The 14671-nt window shown below is 53.0% G+C and overlaps 1 long non-coding RNA gene across 1 annotated transcript in view; it reads left to right on the top strand.

The window, feature by feature from the left end:
* Positions 1 to 14671, top strand: part of LOC126048099 (uncharacterized) — a 50217-nt gene that overhangs the window by 13641 nt on the left and 21905 nt on the right. The window contains exon 2 of the long non-coding RNA XR_007508791.1: positions 3513 to 3696. This is a non-coding gene — a long non-coding RNA (uncharacterized LOC126048099). The remainder of the gene's footprint in view (positions 1 to 3512; positions 3697 to 14671) is intronic.

Genomic DNA, 14671 nt, shown 5'->3' with positions numbered 1-14671 from the left:
GCAGATGGACTCCCTCATGACAACGCTGACAGACACACGTGTTTTTGTGTCTTCCACGTCTCCTTGCTTGCCAGCACAAAATTGGCATCTGAAGGTGAGGCAAAACACATCCCTTTGAGAGGAACGAGATGAATACCACACCGACGTGCATGTGCAAACACACATACGCATCTCCCTTGGCTCCTGTTTGCCTTGCTTTCGCTCTCCCTTTCCTTTTGTTTAGCCAGTCCATGTTTAGCATGGTGCTTCTTCCATCCCCCTGAGCACAGGAGCAGGTGGTTTGGAGGTCAGTTTAGGATGACAGTTCCCTTTTCCACTAGTGGGTCTCTTCAGCTGCTTAGCTCAGTGCTAAGAATCTCCGAGATGAATATCCTCCTTGCCTATCCACACACGACACCGCTGTGTTACCTCTCAGCACCTATTAGAAATCCTGAGTCCAAAAGCCTCTTTAAATTGCCCCTGTGACTGTAGTTTAACCCGAGTAGCACTTCAGGCCATGGTGGCTTTTCCAGGTTTGGCAGCATCTGTTAGCTTTGACAAAATGAGGCAACTCCATCTCCATTCTGCTCTGTACATGTGCCTTGCTGAGGCCCAAAAGACTCTCTTACTTGTCCCCTTTCAGCCTGCATTATTCATCTCCTGTAATGCACATCGGATGTTTGTGGGAAGAGGCATGCAGGTACAATTGAGCATAGTGCCTGTAAAAGCATCCACAGACGTTCCTAGCTAGCTGAAATTGCCTGCGTGCACGGGCCAAGTTTAGCTGAGAGAGGAAATTTTTACTCCTCCAAAGCACTTCTGAAAAGCGGGTGGTGGTGGAGGTAGAGGGGGTGGTTTGGAGGGGTTGAGGTGGTGGTAGGGGGCTTCCCCACATGTTTCTTCTGGCTCCTCTTGTGCCGCCGCACGAACAGGCATGGGAAGGTGGGAGTGCTCTGGGGGAAGGTGTGAAGTAGGTGGCTTTGGGGAGCGGAGAGTTTGAGTAACGGTGGGGAAGGTGTACCTGCACGCGCTGGGAAGGGGGCCGGGGGGGTGCTTGGTGAAGAGCTGTGGACGCAGGGTGCCACGGCACGCAATGCGTGGGAGGGCAAGGAGCTCCTGGAGGAAGAGGCTATTGCAATGTACGCTTCACTGCCTTACGCTGAGGTGCGTCCGTCCGTGCTCGGAGCCCATGCCCGTCCGATAGCGCAGGACAAGAGCTGGTGGGGGTCCCTCCGTTCTCCCTCCGTATGGATGGGGCTAGACCTGACTGTGTTGCCTGTGGCCAAGCCACCCCTATGCCAGCCCCTTCATGTCCTCGGGCTCTTCCTTTTGTACCTGTGCCAGTACCCGCTGCTCCAGCGATTCCAGTACAGCCACGGACCCCTGCACAGCATGCCCGCAGTTGCGCTCACACCCAGTTGCTCTTCCCCCCCTTAGAAACCCCATGCTTTCCCGTGCCTCTCCCATTTCGCGGGAGCACACAGGTGCTTGCCCTGATGCCGAACCCTGATTGCTCTTCGTCATCGTCATCGCTAGCAGTATCACGCTGTGACACTACCGAGCTTGTTAAACAAGCCTGGCAGAGTGCTTGCCTGTGCCGTCCCTGGTGCCAGGCCGGTCTCTCCCCCCTTCCCTCGTCCCTTCTTACCCACCTTGTGCATCTCCTTGCTCTCCTCATGCCTGGGGGAAGCTGGTGCCTTCCTGGCCAAATCTCTGCTTCCCATAAGGTTTATGTATTTCTTCACCACGATAAGGGTTTGCAGTCACATGCCCTGATGCCACTATCAGCCAATTTCAGAGCACTCGGGGCTGCTGGGACCTTGCACTCTTCTTTGCATGCAAATTATGCACATCTAACTCCAGAAGAAAGGAGGAAAGGAGAAGGGATGAGTCTGGATGCTTTTACAGGCTTTCTGCTCCAGAGACTTTGCCCCCAGGAGCTGCAACACGTGTCAGCGGACAGATACACGGGCTTTGCTGGGAGATGGTAGAATGGGCAGAACTAGAAAAAGTGCAAAAAAAAGGGGAAGATCTCAGGGATGGAGGCAGTTTCAGCAGGGTTGGCGTGGCAGTGGTACGCCTGTGTGCACGTGCGTGCATGCAGGTGCACAGAATAATACAGCTGTCTCCCAACTGAGTTCCAGCCTCACAACTTTCAAGGATGTAATTTTTTTGGGTGAGCGATGCTGGCTGTCTGCGTTTCATGTGTAGTTTGTGTTTGTCTGCCTGTGTTGGATGTTGATGAGTATTTGTGTTTTCCATGTGACAGAATATGGCTGGTGTTTGATGATGCTGGGGCTAGCATTTAGGATCCAGAAGGATGGTATGCCTCTGTGTGGGCTGAGTTAGGTAGGTAACAGTGTCTGATGCGATCAGTTTGTATGCTGCAGGCGATTCGTAAGCGTAGTATTTTTGTGTGTGATATGCAGCCAGCGGTGCTTGCTTGACTTATGTTCCTAAGCACGTGAGGATGTTTTATGGGCTTTTGTTTTCTTATAGAAGCATGCGTTGTGGTATGCAGGTGTGCTGTTTGCACGGATATAGGCGTTCCTGCGTGTGTACGTGGCACTTTTTCTGGTCTTTGATATGGAGGTGTGCTTATTAAGTGATGTGCTTTTGTGCAGTGACAGTTACGCATAAGTGGTCAGGAGTTTGTGTGGCAGATACGTTCAGATATTCAGCATGCATTTGTACAGTGGCCATTATTTGCTGTGCTGTACGTAAATGTTTGCGTGCTGGTATGAGCGGTGGAACAGGCTGGGTGGATTCGATGTGGTCGTGTGATGCTTGTCTGAAATCTCACATATGCGTGTTAATACAGCTGTGCGACCTTGTAGGTGCAGGATGTGTGTGAAGAACAGAAGCACCCCACCCTGAATTTTTAGGGGATGTATGCGAGGTGGTGCAGGGGGGGTAAGAAAAGGCTGGTGAGCGTGCGTGTGTGCAGCAGCATGAGTGTGAGCAGCGTGAGCGTGAGCAGCGTGCTTGCAGGGGGGCGTGCCGGGGTGCTGTGAGCGGGGCCGGGAGGCGGCGTGTCTGCGTGCGTGCGTGCGGCCGCGTGTGTAGGCACACTTCACCTTCTTCTCCTGGCACCGCTCCGTCAGCACCTTGCCCTGCACCGGGCCGGGTGCCGTCTCCTTTTTGTTGTGCGGTGGGACGGCTAGGCTCTTAGGCTGCAAGGCCATCCTCTTTCCATCCTTTAAATCTCTTTCCATCCGTCCGTCTGTCTGCTCTGCTGCCCGTGTCCAGTTGTCTGTCCCCATAATCACCGATACGCCCTGACTAGCTCACACCCCGCTCTGCCTGTGGACTCGGCAGCTGTGCATCTCTCCGTCCCTCCCACACACACACACACATTCACACACACACACACACACACCCCCTGGATCTTCATCTGTGGTATATTCAGTTGCCATTGGAAACCTAAGAAAGAAGTGAATCTACCCTCCAAGTCTTAAGCTGGTGGTTTTTTTCCCTTTTCTTTTTTTTTTTTTTTTTTTTTTTTTCCCTCCCCTTTCCTCCTCTCCTCACAGAAGACGAAGTCGTTCGCAATGAATCCATGGCAGCTTCGATCGGGCGGTGAGCTGGAGCACCTACTCGCAGGCCACTCCTTGATGTGACCGAAGAGAGGGCCTTTTCCCAGCGCTCGCCGAGGAACGCCGGAGCCCTGGAATTACCTCCCGCGCACCCGGGCACCCCCAGCACAGGCACGGCGAGGTAAGCCAACCTCGGCACCTCCGTCTACGCGCTTCTCTCCATCCCTCCCTCCCTCTCGTCGCTCGTTCCCCAGAGGTGCGAGGGAGGGGAAAGGCAGAGGTTTCTGCAACGCCCTGAACAAAAATCTAGCCTTTCATCAGCACCCCCCCCCCCTCCCTTCCCATAACGGGGAGCTGCTCCCTCCCTCCCGACCCCCTTTCCTTGCAGCTCCGCATGCGTGTGCAGGGAGGGCTTGTTTGCAGAGCAGCAGGGGGAAGTGCTGCGGGTCCCCCGGACGCGGTCCCGAGCGCGTTCCCTTCCTTTCCCATCCCTCCCTTGGCACACACCTGTCTGCTTTTCTCCCTACGGTATTTTCTTCCCCCTTCCCCTGTTTCTCGGCAGAAGGGGTTAGCCGGGCTGACTCTGCTGCAGGGGCTCCGCGGCCGTGGCCTGGGTCCTCTCGGGGATGCAGCTTGCAGCAGAGCAGGAGTGGGCATCACGCTAGAGGGAATGGGGCATGCTCCCTCCTCATCTCAGGGATATTTTGGGTATCCCGCTTTTCCCCGGAGGCCACCGGCCTCCATTTCCTAGCCAGGTACCTCCTCTGACTCCCCAGCCCAGCCTGGCACAGGTTTTGGGGTGATGGGCATGCTTTTTGTCACTGCTTCTCTGCTCTCCCCTGGTTGTTCCTGCCCGGCTGGAAGGGATGTTTTTCCTGCTGGAGACAGTGTGTTTCATAAGCTGGGAACGCCGTGTGCCCTGAACAGGCAGTGAAGGGGCCCTGTGCCGAGCCTGACCCATTTTGGGGCGCAGAGCTCTTGGGAACACCTAAAAGGGCCTCCCGCTGCCTGGGGCTGCCCTCGGTGCCCCTTTCCCCGGCTCCTCTGCAGGGAAGGCAGAGAGATCAGCCGCACTTTTTCCATGTCGTGTCTCTTGCGCTGCTGGAGCTGCTGCTGCGCGGGGATGAGCGGGGAGCAGCTGTTTCTCCCATCGCCTGGGCAGGCCCAGACACGCTGCCAGCCCTCGAGGACCACGGACGTGCCTGGACGTGCTTTTCCCCAGAATAAGACCCTAAAGCAAGTTGCTGCTGGCAAGGCAGCGGGCAGAGGGCATGCTCAGAGGAGCGGATTTTAGAAGGGAGGTTTGGGGGTTTGCATCTGCCAGGCTATGGTTTCAGGCTCTGCACAGACTCTGGCAGATGCTGAGGTTTTCTGAGTCAGATTTTGGGGGTGCCATGTTTCTCCGAGGGGAAGGGGACGGCAGGGTCTGTGCTGCTGCACAGCTCTGGCAGTGGTGCTGGTGTGGTGTCCCCTGGAGGAGGTGATGGGTTGCTCCCCTCCTGCCCAGATCCCACCTGGTGATGCCAGAAAGGAGGATGCATCTTCCAGTGCATCTCCCTGCTGCCACCGTGAGAACCTGCCGTCAGCCTTCCCCGGCTGCAGTTCCTCGATGCCCCCTCTCCGACTGCCGTGACACCTACCCTTCCACCCAAACTGCTGCCTTCAACTCCTGTCTGGTGCTGCCAGCTGTTTTTCTTCCTCTTCTGGGGTACCCCTGAGCCCTGCTTTTCCCTCTTTCGACAGCACCCCTTCCTCACCCCTCCAGCGCTTCCCATCCCTCATGACCGCTCGGTGCACACCATGCGGGGCAGGAGCAGCTTTGGGCAGACTCGGGAAGGGCTAACATTCCCCGGCGGGATCATTTCTGGATGCTGCTGCCAGCTGACAATACTGTGAAGTGATTTTTTTCCCCACGGTTCACACTTTTCGGTGCACACGTGCGTGTGTGTGTGTGTTGCGGGGTGACGGATTTGCACTGTCGATGTGTCACTCTTCTTCTTGGCCAGGGCCTGGCAGGGAGCGTGACCGTGCAGTCACACTCAGTTTCGTTATTGGGGAGAAAGCAAGCTCTTCCCAGATGGAGCCTCTGAAACCATTTGGCATTGGTTAAATTCCTCAGCCCTCTCAGGACATGGCTTTGGCAGTGGCTCAGGGTGGACAAGACAATAAATCCAGCTCTAGGGAGCTTGGTACTGGGTCAAAACTGCTGCAGCTACGTGGTAGAAAATGCTGATCCAGTATGAACTCACTCTGCTGCTTCAGATTTGTTTTAGAAAACAATGTTGGCTTAACTCTGTACTGGCAAGGTTTATGTTGCGTTGGGTATTATCTGTCTGCACAACTCTAGCTTGGTGCTGGCTCGAGTGTTGTTTGTCCTTCCACATCTGGCACGCGCTCCGGATCGTGTGTGCTCTGGCTAATTTGACAGATGCAATTCCATGCCGCAGCCAGCCTGGTTCAGTCCCTCCTGTTGGGCAAGCCGGTTTGAAAGAGTGTTGAATTACAGTCTTAGCAGGGAGCAAGCCACGTCCCATACCAGGCAGCTGCCCTCCCGTTTCAAGAGTTATAACAGCCCTGGTCTCCCAGTGCCTTGAGAAGTGATGCACGGCGAGGCAGAAACCCAGGTCTCTGTAGCTCCGTCCCTCCTAGCACCATGCCAGGTCCAGGGAGATCCTAGAGAGACAAATATGTCCTCTGGCTGGTGGCCACATCTCTGCCCGGTTCTCCCCAAGGGCTTCTGAGCGGTGTCTCGCCTGCTGCCCTGGAGAACGCGTGTGTACGGGGACGAGAGGATGGCACCAGCCGGGAGGATGGCAGGCATGGCGCCGAAGAGGAAGAAGAGGGAAGCGTTGTCTCAGCAGAAGGATGTTGTTCTCCAGCCCTGACCACCCCACACTCCCATGGTCAGCGTACAGGGCCCTGGAGAGGAGTTATCATTCCTCATTGGATCACGATGGCAGAAAATAGGGTTACACCATGAGCGGGAGCCAAGACAGCCCCATGGGAGGCAGGTGTTCACTTGGGACAAAGTACGAGCGCAAACCCTCACCGTTAAGCTGTAGGGACTTTTTCCAGATCTGTCACTCAGGTGCTTGTGTTGCTGAGGGAGGTAGTTCTGTTTGCAGGGTGGGGGAAAGGGCAGGAAGGTGGTGAGGGGTGGTTCTCCTCGTGTTTGTGTGTAGACGTGTGCAGGTCTCTGGTGATAAGGAGGAGCATTTGCTGAGCAGGTTTTGCGGTCAGAAGCCAGCTTTACTTTAAAGCCCAGCAAGACGCGCTCTTGGGGGTCGAAGCCAAGAGATGACGCTGCCTACAGAAAACCTTGTTGCTGAGGTCCCCTGAACCCTAATCCCAGCAAGGTCTCCCACCGATCACCATGCTGTGCCTCAGTTTCCCCTACCTTTACGTGGGGTGGGCTGTAGCCACAAACACCAGAGGAGAGGTGGTGGATGGGGAGGAGGGATGTGAAGGCACGCTTACCGTTTGCATGGTGCTTCAGGCTTCACAGAAGGATGCTGTGGGGAAAGGGAGGTGCAGCCTGCGGACTCGGCTGGCATGGCTGCCTGCTGACCTTCGCAGGGGGCTGGATGCTGGAGGAGAATCCGTAATGACCGGGATGCTGCGTGCCAGGGCCAAGGCACTGATTCACTCAAGCCTCTGTTTGTTTGGGAAGAGAAAGGGAGTTTGTGGCTCGTCGCTTGGGAAACAGAGTGGGGATTCAGCGGCGGAGGGCAGGCTTCTTGGCTGGGCCTCCCCGAGCAGCCATGCCGTGTGCCTGCGTGTGTGTCAGGGGAGCAAAGGGGACCCTGGTACAGGCCATGGCTGGCAGCCGGCCATCCCCGGTCCCCATCGCTTCACCTCCCCCTCGCAACCCCTGCACAGCCACTGCTGAGCGGCCGAGGACAGCCCTAGGATGCACGAGCCGGACCGACCCACGCACGTGAGGCGAGGGAGAGGAGTAAAAGCCTTGCTAGAAGAGCAGCTGGATGGGATTCCTGCTACCTCCCTGCCCGGCTTAGCCCGCACACGGTAGCACAGCATCATGCCAGCCCAAGCAGGCACCTTCGGCGGGGTTGTGCTTGTTGTGTGAGGCCAGGTCACAGGCTGGGGAGTTGTGTTGGGCTAACTCGGGGGATGAAGAAGACTTCTTCCTCCTCTGAGCTCCTCCCCTGTCTCATTCCTGCTGTGCTTCTTCAGGCGTGAGCCCTGCCTCATTTCGTGGAGGTAGAGACCTGCAGGCAGTGGAGGGAGGTGTCATGGAGGGAACGTAGGGGTATGGAGGGGATGGAGACACTAAGAAAGAGGGAAGACCTGACAGACAAAGGGCAGAAGCAGCAAAGGAGACGAACGGAGAGGGAGGCAGGACGAGAGCAGCATGGCCCTGCAGTGACCATGTGGTGTGGAAGTCTCTTATCTAGATATTACAGGCTAGAGTTCAACCTGACCATGTTTATACTGGGCACAGATGTGGTCTGAAAAGCTGTGGCAGGAGGACCAGCACAGGGGACCCCTCATCTCCCATCCACCTACTTAACCCAGGGAATAAGCAGCCTGAGATTTCCTTCTGCTCTGAGCTGTCTTCTCCTGTGCATGTTCCTCTGCTCCCGATACGGAGGAGGGAGCACGGCTGAGAAACCCCTTCCCGTGTCCTCTGTCCTCCTGGCCCTGTGGAGCCAGAGGAGGCGAGAGTGCTGCCCAGCACTGCTGGGAATTGCCTCGCTCTGTACTGGGGGGATGTTGGTGAGGTCTCAGAGGCAGCCACAGACTTGCCTTTAGGCTGCTCCCCAGAAATACTTATGGCCACATAACCTCCCATAGGGAATGAATTCAACACGCTACATGAGGCAGAGTTTTCTCTACAATTGCCCCACCAACACGTCCCGTTAAGAACTGAATAGCAGAACTGAATATCTGAATAGATAAGAGGAATTTATAGAAGTTTCTCTTCCTCTTTTATGAAATATACTTGAGTACATATCTCTCAGGTAAAGTAGATATGCCAGGTCTGTCATAGGGTAGGGAGGTTTCATACGGATGTTCTGAGTGTCATTTTTGCTGGGAGTATGGCAGTTTCCAGAAGCTGGAATGCCAGCGTTGGCTTGCAGGTGAACATCTACCCACAGTCGGTCGTGTGTTCACTGTCACACAAACCTTTGGGTGCTTCTTGCCCATCTTGAGCTTCCTCCCTGTCCCCCTGTTATAGGACCAACAGGCCATGGCTTGAAGTCAGTGGCATACGAAGGCCATCAGGCTGTGGCCGGATCTGAACTGCCATGCCTTTTAAAGCCAGACAGCATGGTGAGAGCTATCGAGAACCAGCCCGGCACAAAGAGAGAAACACTCATATAATGGGGCTACTTATTTGAGTTCCCCAGCATTTCCCATTGCGTTTCATGTCTTGGGGCTGATTCAGTTGAAAGGCAATCAGTGGAGCTAACAGCCCAGCATTGTTCTGCTCACCTTCTGATTTACTTCTTTTCATCCTCACTGGGTTTCATCTCCTCCCAGGTTCATGCATCCCCCAGCACTAAGGTCACTTTCTTTTTATTGCACCTTAGGCTGTATATAATCAAGCTAGCTCCGTTCCTGCCCTGAATCTTCTAGGGTCAAGTTGGAAATCACTATTCAGCCAGAGACCCAAACAAATGAGCAAAACTAGCCTGGTCGGTCAGAACAGGGTGGAAGTTATCCAGGAAAACTTGCACTGATCAATTCCAGTCACCTCCTGTGTTTAAAGTGACTCAGTATCTCCATTTTTAGGATGTTGCTGGGGAGCCAAATTCTCTTATGATTTCTCTCATATCAGCCATCCCTACCAACGGTGTTTCTGAGATTCTTTTCCCATATCTGCTTAGATGAGGAACTGTTCGAAACCATGCTGGTAGAATAATGGGTGCTGGGACAAAGCCAATCAAAAAGAAACCAAAACCCACTGAAAAAAAACACAAAACCTCCCCCCCCTTTCCCCGAACAATAAGTTATCAAGTCCAGATGGTTAAACCCGAGAGTTTGGAAGGAGCTTAAGTGATTGAGCTGCTAACAAAAATATGCAATCTCTTGTGAAAAAAAGCTACTGATTCGGGGAATTGGAGAAGACCAAATGTTGTACCTATATTTAAAAAAAGGCTCCAGTGATGATCCGGGGAATTAAAGATCAGTAAGCTTTGCATCTGTATCTGGTAAACTAGTGGGAATGATAATTAAAAAGCAATGCTTGAAGACATCTGGAAGATTGTGGCCTGATAGGGCCTAACCAGCACGGGTTCAGCAGAAGAAAACTGCATCTTGCTAATCTCCTACAACTCTTTGAATGTGTCAATAAAGCAGTGGATAAAGGAGAACCAATTGATATAATGTATTTAGACTTCCAAAAGGCTTTTGAAAGAGCCTGCACAAGAGCTACTAAAGAAGCCAAGTAGTCAGTGAGAGACAAAATATTGACAGAGATCAAAAACTGAGTAGGAGACTGAAAGAATGAGGGGATTAAACAGTAAAGTTTCACCATGGCAAAAGGTTAACGTGGCCTCCAGGTTCTCTTCTAAATCCCAGGTGATTTACTGTATTGTTTAATGACTTGGAAAGGTGGGAGGAAAGATATGCTGTATGAAAATTTGCAGATGAGACAAAGTTATTAAGTTGGCTAAGGCCAGAAAGGGCTGTGAGAAATGGCAGGGAAAGAGAGCGAAGTTAAATGAACGCGCTGCGCTCTGGTGAACGAAACTCAGCATTGATACGTTCAAAGTAATGTGTGTTGCAGGGCAGACTCGCAGCTTTTTAGATACCCGCAAAGGTGCTGAATGACGGGTACGAGCCAAATGAAAGTGTGGGCAGATGTCAGGGAGCTCTTTGCAGAACTCTGCCCAGTGTTGTGCCGCCCTGGAGCAGGCGGGTGGAGAGTGCTCTGGAAGAGCTGCGAGACTCTCGGTACGCCTGCCTCATTTGGAATTGTGTGCTGAACCAGGGTCTGCCTATTTCCGAAGGGATGCTGGAGAATTGAAGGGGCTCTGAGGTGAGACAGAAAGCCTGTGAACAGCCCCAAGTGAAGAGAAGGAGGAGACAGGGTGTCAGACAGCGGGCTGGGAGGGGATGTTGGAAGGAAATAAAATTATGAGACTTATGAGTACATCTGTCCTTCCTTTCCCCATCACACAGGAGTGAGGGAATGCACAACGAAATTAAAATGTATGGGATTCAGGTTCACAAGGTTGGGCTGTGGAGCTCTAAGTCGTGAGATTTTTTGTCAGGACCAAGAATTTAGAAAGGTTCATAGTGGGCTTGTGTATTTTTGTGGAGACCAAGAATATGCAAATGAGCTTTAACTAAGGATGAGCACAGTTTTGGAGCCTGAACCTTCAGGTTCAGTCTTCAGAGCTTATATTGACCTGCAACTCATAGCGGCAAATAAGAAAATGAAGATAGGACCACATTATCCCTCATCTGTCTGCTTTGAGGTTTTTCCACCTTTTCCCCCCAAAAATCTGGTGATATCTTTCATGAGAGTCAGCCTGGACATCTCTCTGATCTGGAATGGTTGCTCCCCAGCTTGCACCTTACCTTAATAACACCTACAGGGACATGAGCAGTGAAATTCTGTTCACCTCCCAACTCCTCCTAGCATCACATGTATTCAGGAGCATCCTTAAGCTCAGGGATGAATGGGATCAGATTCCCTCCTAACATAAACTGGCATAATCATGAAGTTTAACAGGGTTTTTTAGTCTTTCCATTTGCCAGGCCAAGCTGAAGCCCAGAATTAAAAATCTGCTGGGGCTGAAGGGAGAAGAGAAGTCCCTGAGCCTATTGAAACTCTGAAACCTTATCTGATTATTTCCTCCTCTCTTCAGTGTAAGGAGCTGAATCTATAAACGCCTCCTCCCTGTCCCACAGCGTTCCCTGCCCAGGAGCATGGTCCCGGTTCTTGGGAGTTTTTTACTGAATACATGACATGGGGTGCTGAACTCATTAACAGCTTGGCTAACTGAGCTTGTTCACAGAGTTTGATTTCTAGCTATTTGTGTGTAGCACACACAAATCTCAAGACTCCTCGTAAGATTGTCTCCTTCCTGGGCAGCCCGCAAGGTGTGAGCCGAGTGACTCCTTGCGCAGGGAAATGTTTTTAAGCCAGGAAAACAAACACCGAGGATCATCTCCACACTCTTTGCTGGATCTCTGAGCTCTCTTGAATTCTTAGAGCTGTGATTTGTTTTGGTGGGTATCTCGGAGCTACACCCACTGCAGCTGATGTGGATAGAGCGGGAGCAGCCGGGCTCGTGTCCCAGTGCCGAGAGACCTGGGGTCAATATCACACCTTTCCACGGGGTTAAAAGCTCCTGTATGGCCAGAGGGAACTTTGGCAGTGTTTCAAAGCTGACATCATCACAGCCCCTGCGAACCTCTGGGATGGAAGCGACATCTCCAGCACCTCTCCTGGAATCCAGGAGCTGGGGACTGCGGGGGCTGAGACGCTGACGTCAGCCCCGCTGCGTGCCAGCAACCCCAGGGCTTCGGAGACGGCTTGATCACCACTGCTCTATTATAGCACCTAAAAAGACCTCTGGGATCGGAAGATGATTGCATCTCTCTGCTCTATTACAGCAACCAATGAACCTCCGGGACCAAAGGATAAATGTACCATCTCTGGAGTATTATAGCATTTAGAAACCTCGCTCACTGACTCACGGCTGTCTTCCCCCCTCCACTACCACCACCTTCAACTTCTCTCGGCATCCAGCCACCTTCTCCACTGAGGTGTAGCGGGATAATCCCTGTGCTTTTACATCATCTGGCTGTGTGCAGCACCGAGATGAGACTACACTACTTTTCACTTCTTAGGGTACCGGGGAACGTCGGTGTTGTGATGCATTTGCTAGCCCTTTGGTCTACGAGTGCAGCAAGGGACCACTTCAATAGAGCGTTTCCACTCTTAATACAGCATCTGTGAACCCCTGGTACTGCTCTGCTGTGGCAGACCATCTGCTCTTGCCTGTTACAGGGTAGGGGCTCTTCTCACGCTGTTATGGATGTTTCAGAAGACAGCTCAGCACCTGGGAACGGCCATGTCATATCAGCAACTGGAGCTTACGGACAGGAAGGGGATGCTTTGAATGCCTGGTCAGCGATGCTGGCATTTAGAAAGCACAAATTAATTTCTGTGACACCCTAGAGAGGTGGAGTTCTGTCGTGTTATGAACCTGACTTGTAGATTCTGGGGAAAATCCTAAAAGCTTTTGGTAATAGAGGTTTTAGTGAGTTTAATGCCGATGGAATTAAAAGTCTCTAGGCACTCGTCGTGAATGGATTTACATCAGGGAGATTAGAAAAGGGAAAACATTATTGGTGTCCAGGAAACTCAGGAGAGCAGCTGTCAGCTGCTTTAGATGGAAAGTTCCCCAGCGGGCAGGCGACCCGACAGCCAGGCAGCGCACACCCTGTGGGGTGGGCTCGCACGCCCACGGGCTGGGGACAGGTCCCAGGGCCCGCTGCGAGTCACGTCACACGTGAACTCTTGCAGTGTTTGCACTAGCCAGTTTTACGGACGCATCGAATGTGAGCGAACGCAGTGATCGCCTCCCCATTTCGCCTGGCACGCTCTTACTCAAAGACCCAGATGCCTCATCCAAGTGCTAGTGGCCTTTCCCGGTGTGTTCATTACCATTCACTCCTACAGAGGAGCGTGGAGGAGGAAGACCTGCCTTCCTCCCTGCCTGCAGGGACACACTGCACTGGACGGACTGCAAAACAGTCTCTTCCTTCATGGATGGGGCTTTTGCTGTCCCCTTTTTTCCCCAACAGAAACGCACCTGGCACGTAGCTATGAAGTGTAACTATAAAGTGCAGTTAAAGGGGAGACTGGGCAAGATCCTTATGGAGGAATTTTGTGAGGTTTAGTAAATTCATGGAGACCACATCCAACTCATGAAATCCGCTGGCTTCGACTTGTCTGGGAGAGTAACCTGGGGAGCCTTCACTGTATATTGGCCAGGTTCTGCTCCTTTTTCTAAGGCCTCAGTGCTTGAAACTGCTGGAGAAAGCATCCTGGGGTCAGATGGCCCCTGTCTGTGCTCCTAGATAAGAAAGGCATGATCCTGGAGGGTTTGGCCTTTCTTGGACTTCCCTGCTGGGGCTGTGTTGCTGAGGCTGTGCTCTTTGCTGAGGGATCATAGAGGCAATAGAAGAAAAGACACCAAGAAGCCTACAGGGAGAGTGAGAAGGGTTTTGGCCTTAAGTACATGAGCTGGTTATGCTCCTCTCAGAAAGGCTCTGAGAGCTGATTTGTCTGCTGTCCCTCTTGTTATTTCTCTCCACAGTCCTCATCGCTTGTTGGTGCACCTTGTTGAGAGCAGAGATCAGGGTTAATTCACCCTGGCTTTCTGCTTAAGTGGGACATCATCAAGCTGAGGACTCAGTTCAAATCCTGCTTCAAAAATCTTTATCTCCTCTGCAGCCTAGGAAAGCTGGCTGGGAGATCAGGCTTTGCTAAAGCAGGGAGCTCCCTGCCCCAGGGGAGATGGGCAGGCAGGAGAGCAAGGTGCTTTGCCAGGGCAGAGGGGTAATAACCTGACTTTTACCACGTAAGTGCTCACAAGCACCACCTCTACCAGCACGCCAAGAGCTACCCTTGCTTTGTAGCATGAAAATAATGCCCTGTCCACAACGTACAGCAGGGAGCTGGGATTCGTGCCATCCTTTTTTCCTCCTGTTGGCTCTGGGGAGCTGGATGGGAGGGGAAGGCTGCTGGAGTGGTTGACAGTTCCCTCAAAACAAGGCAACTGGTATTGAGTACCAGGAGCAGGGCAGGCACCGATGTCTCTGATGTCCCTCCCAGTGAGGGGGTGGGATGCCATCAGGGGGTCCACGCAGGAGGTGGTGGGAGTGCAGGCTGTCGGGGAGGGGAGATGCTCTCCTGGCAGGCTGGCACGCCGCGAAGCGGCAGGGAGCGAGCGGGCACTGTGGCAGACAGCCCTTGTCCCTGGGCTCCCATTCGTCAGCTGGGAGATGCAGCTAGGACAGGAGAGGGACTTTTTAAAGTAGAGCACCGGTTTTAGAAGCAAAAATATTAATATGGTGATTGGGGACGTGGCAGCGCATGGTGAGCGATCAGCAGTGATGTCTGGGCAGGAACTGGAGCTACCCCTGGAGGTGCAGGGCTAATCTGTGGT

This window comes from Accipiter gentilis, chromosome 18, assembly GCF_929443795.1.
Source record: "Accipiter gentilis chromosome 18, bAccGen1.1, whole genome shotgun sequence".
In the NCBI taxonomy this organism is placed as follows: domain Eukaryota; kingdom Metazoa; phylum Chordata; class Aves; order Accipitriformes; family Accipitridae; genus Astur; species Astur gentilis.
The sequence above is the reverse complement of the archived record's forward strand: the minus strand, read 5'-3'. Positions and strand labels throughout refer to the sequence as shown.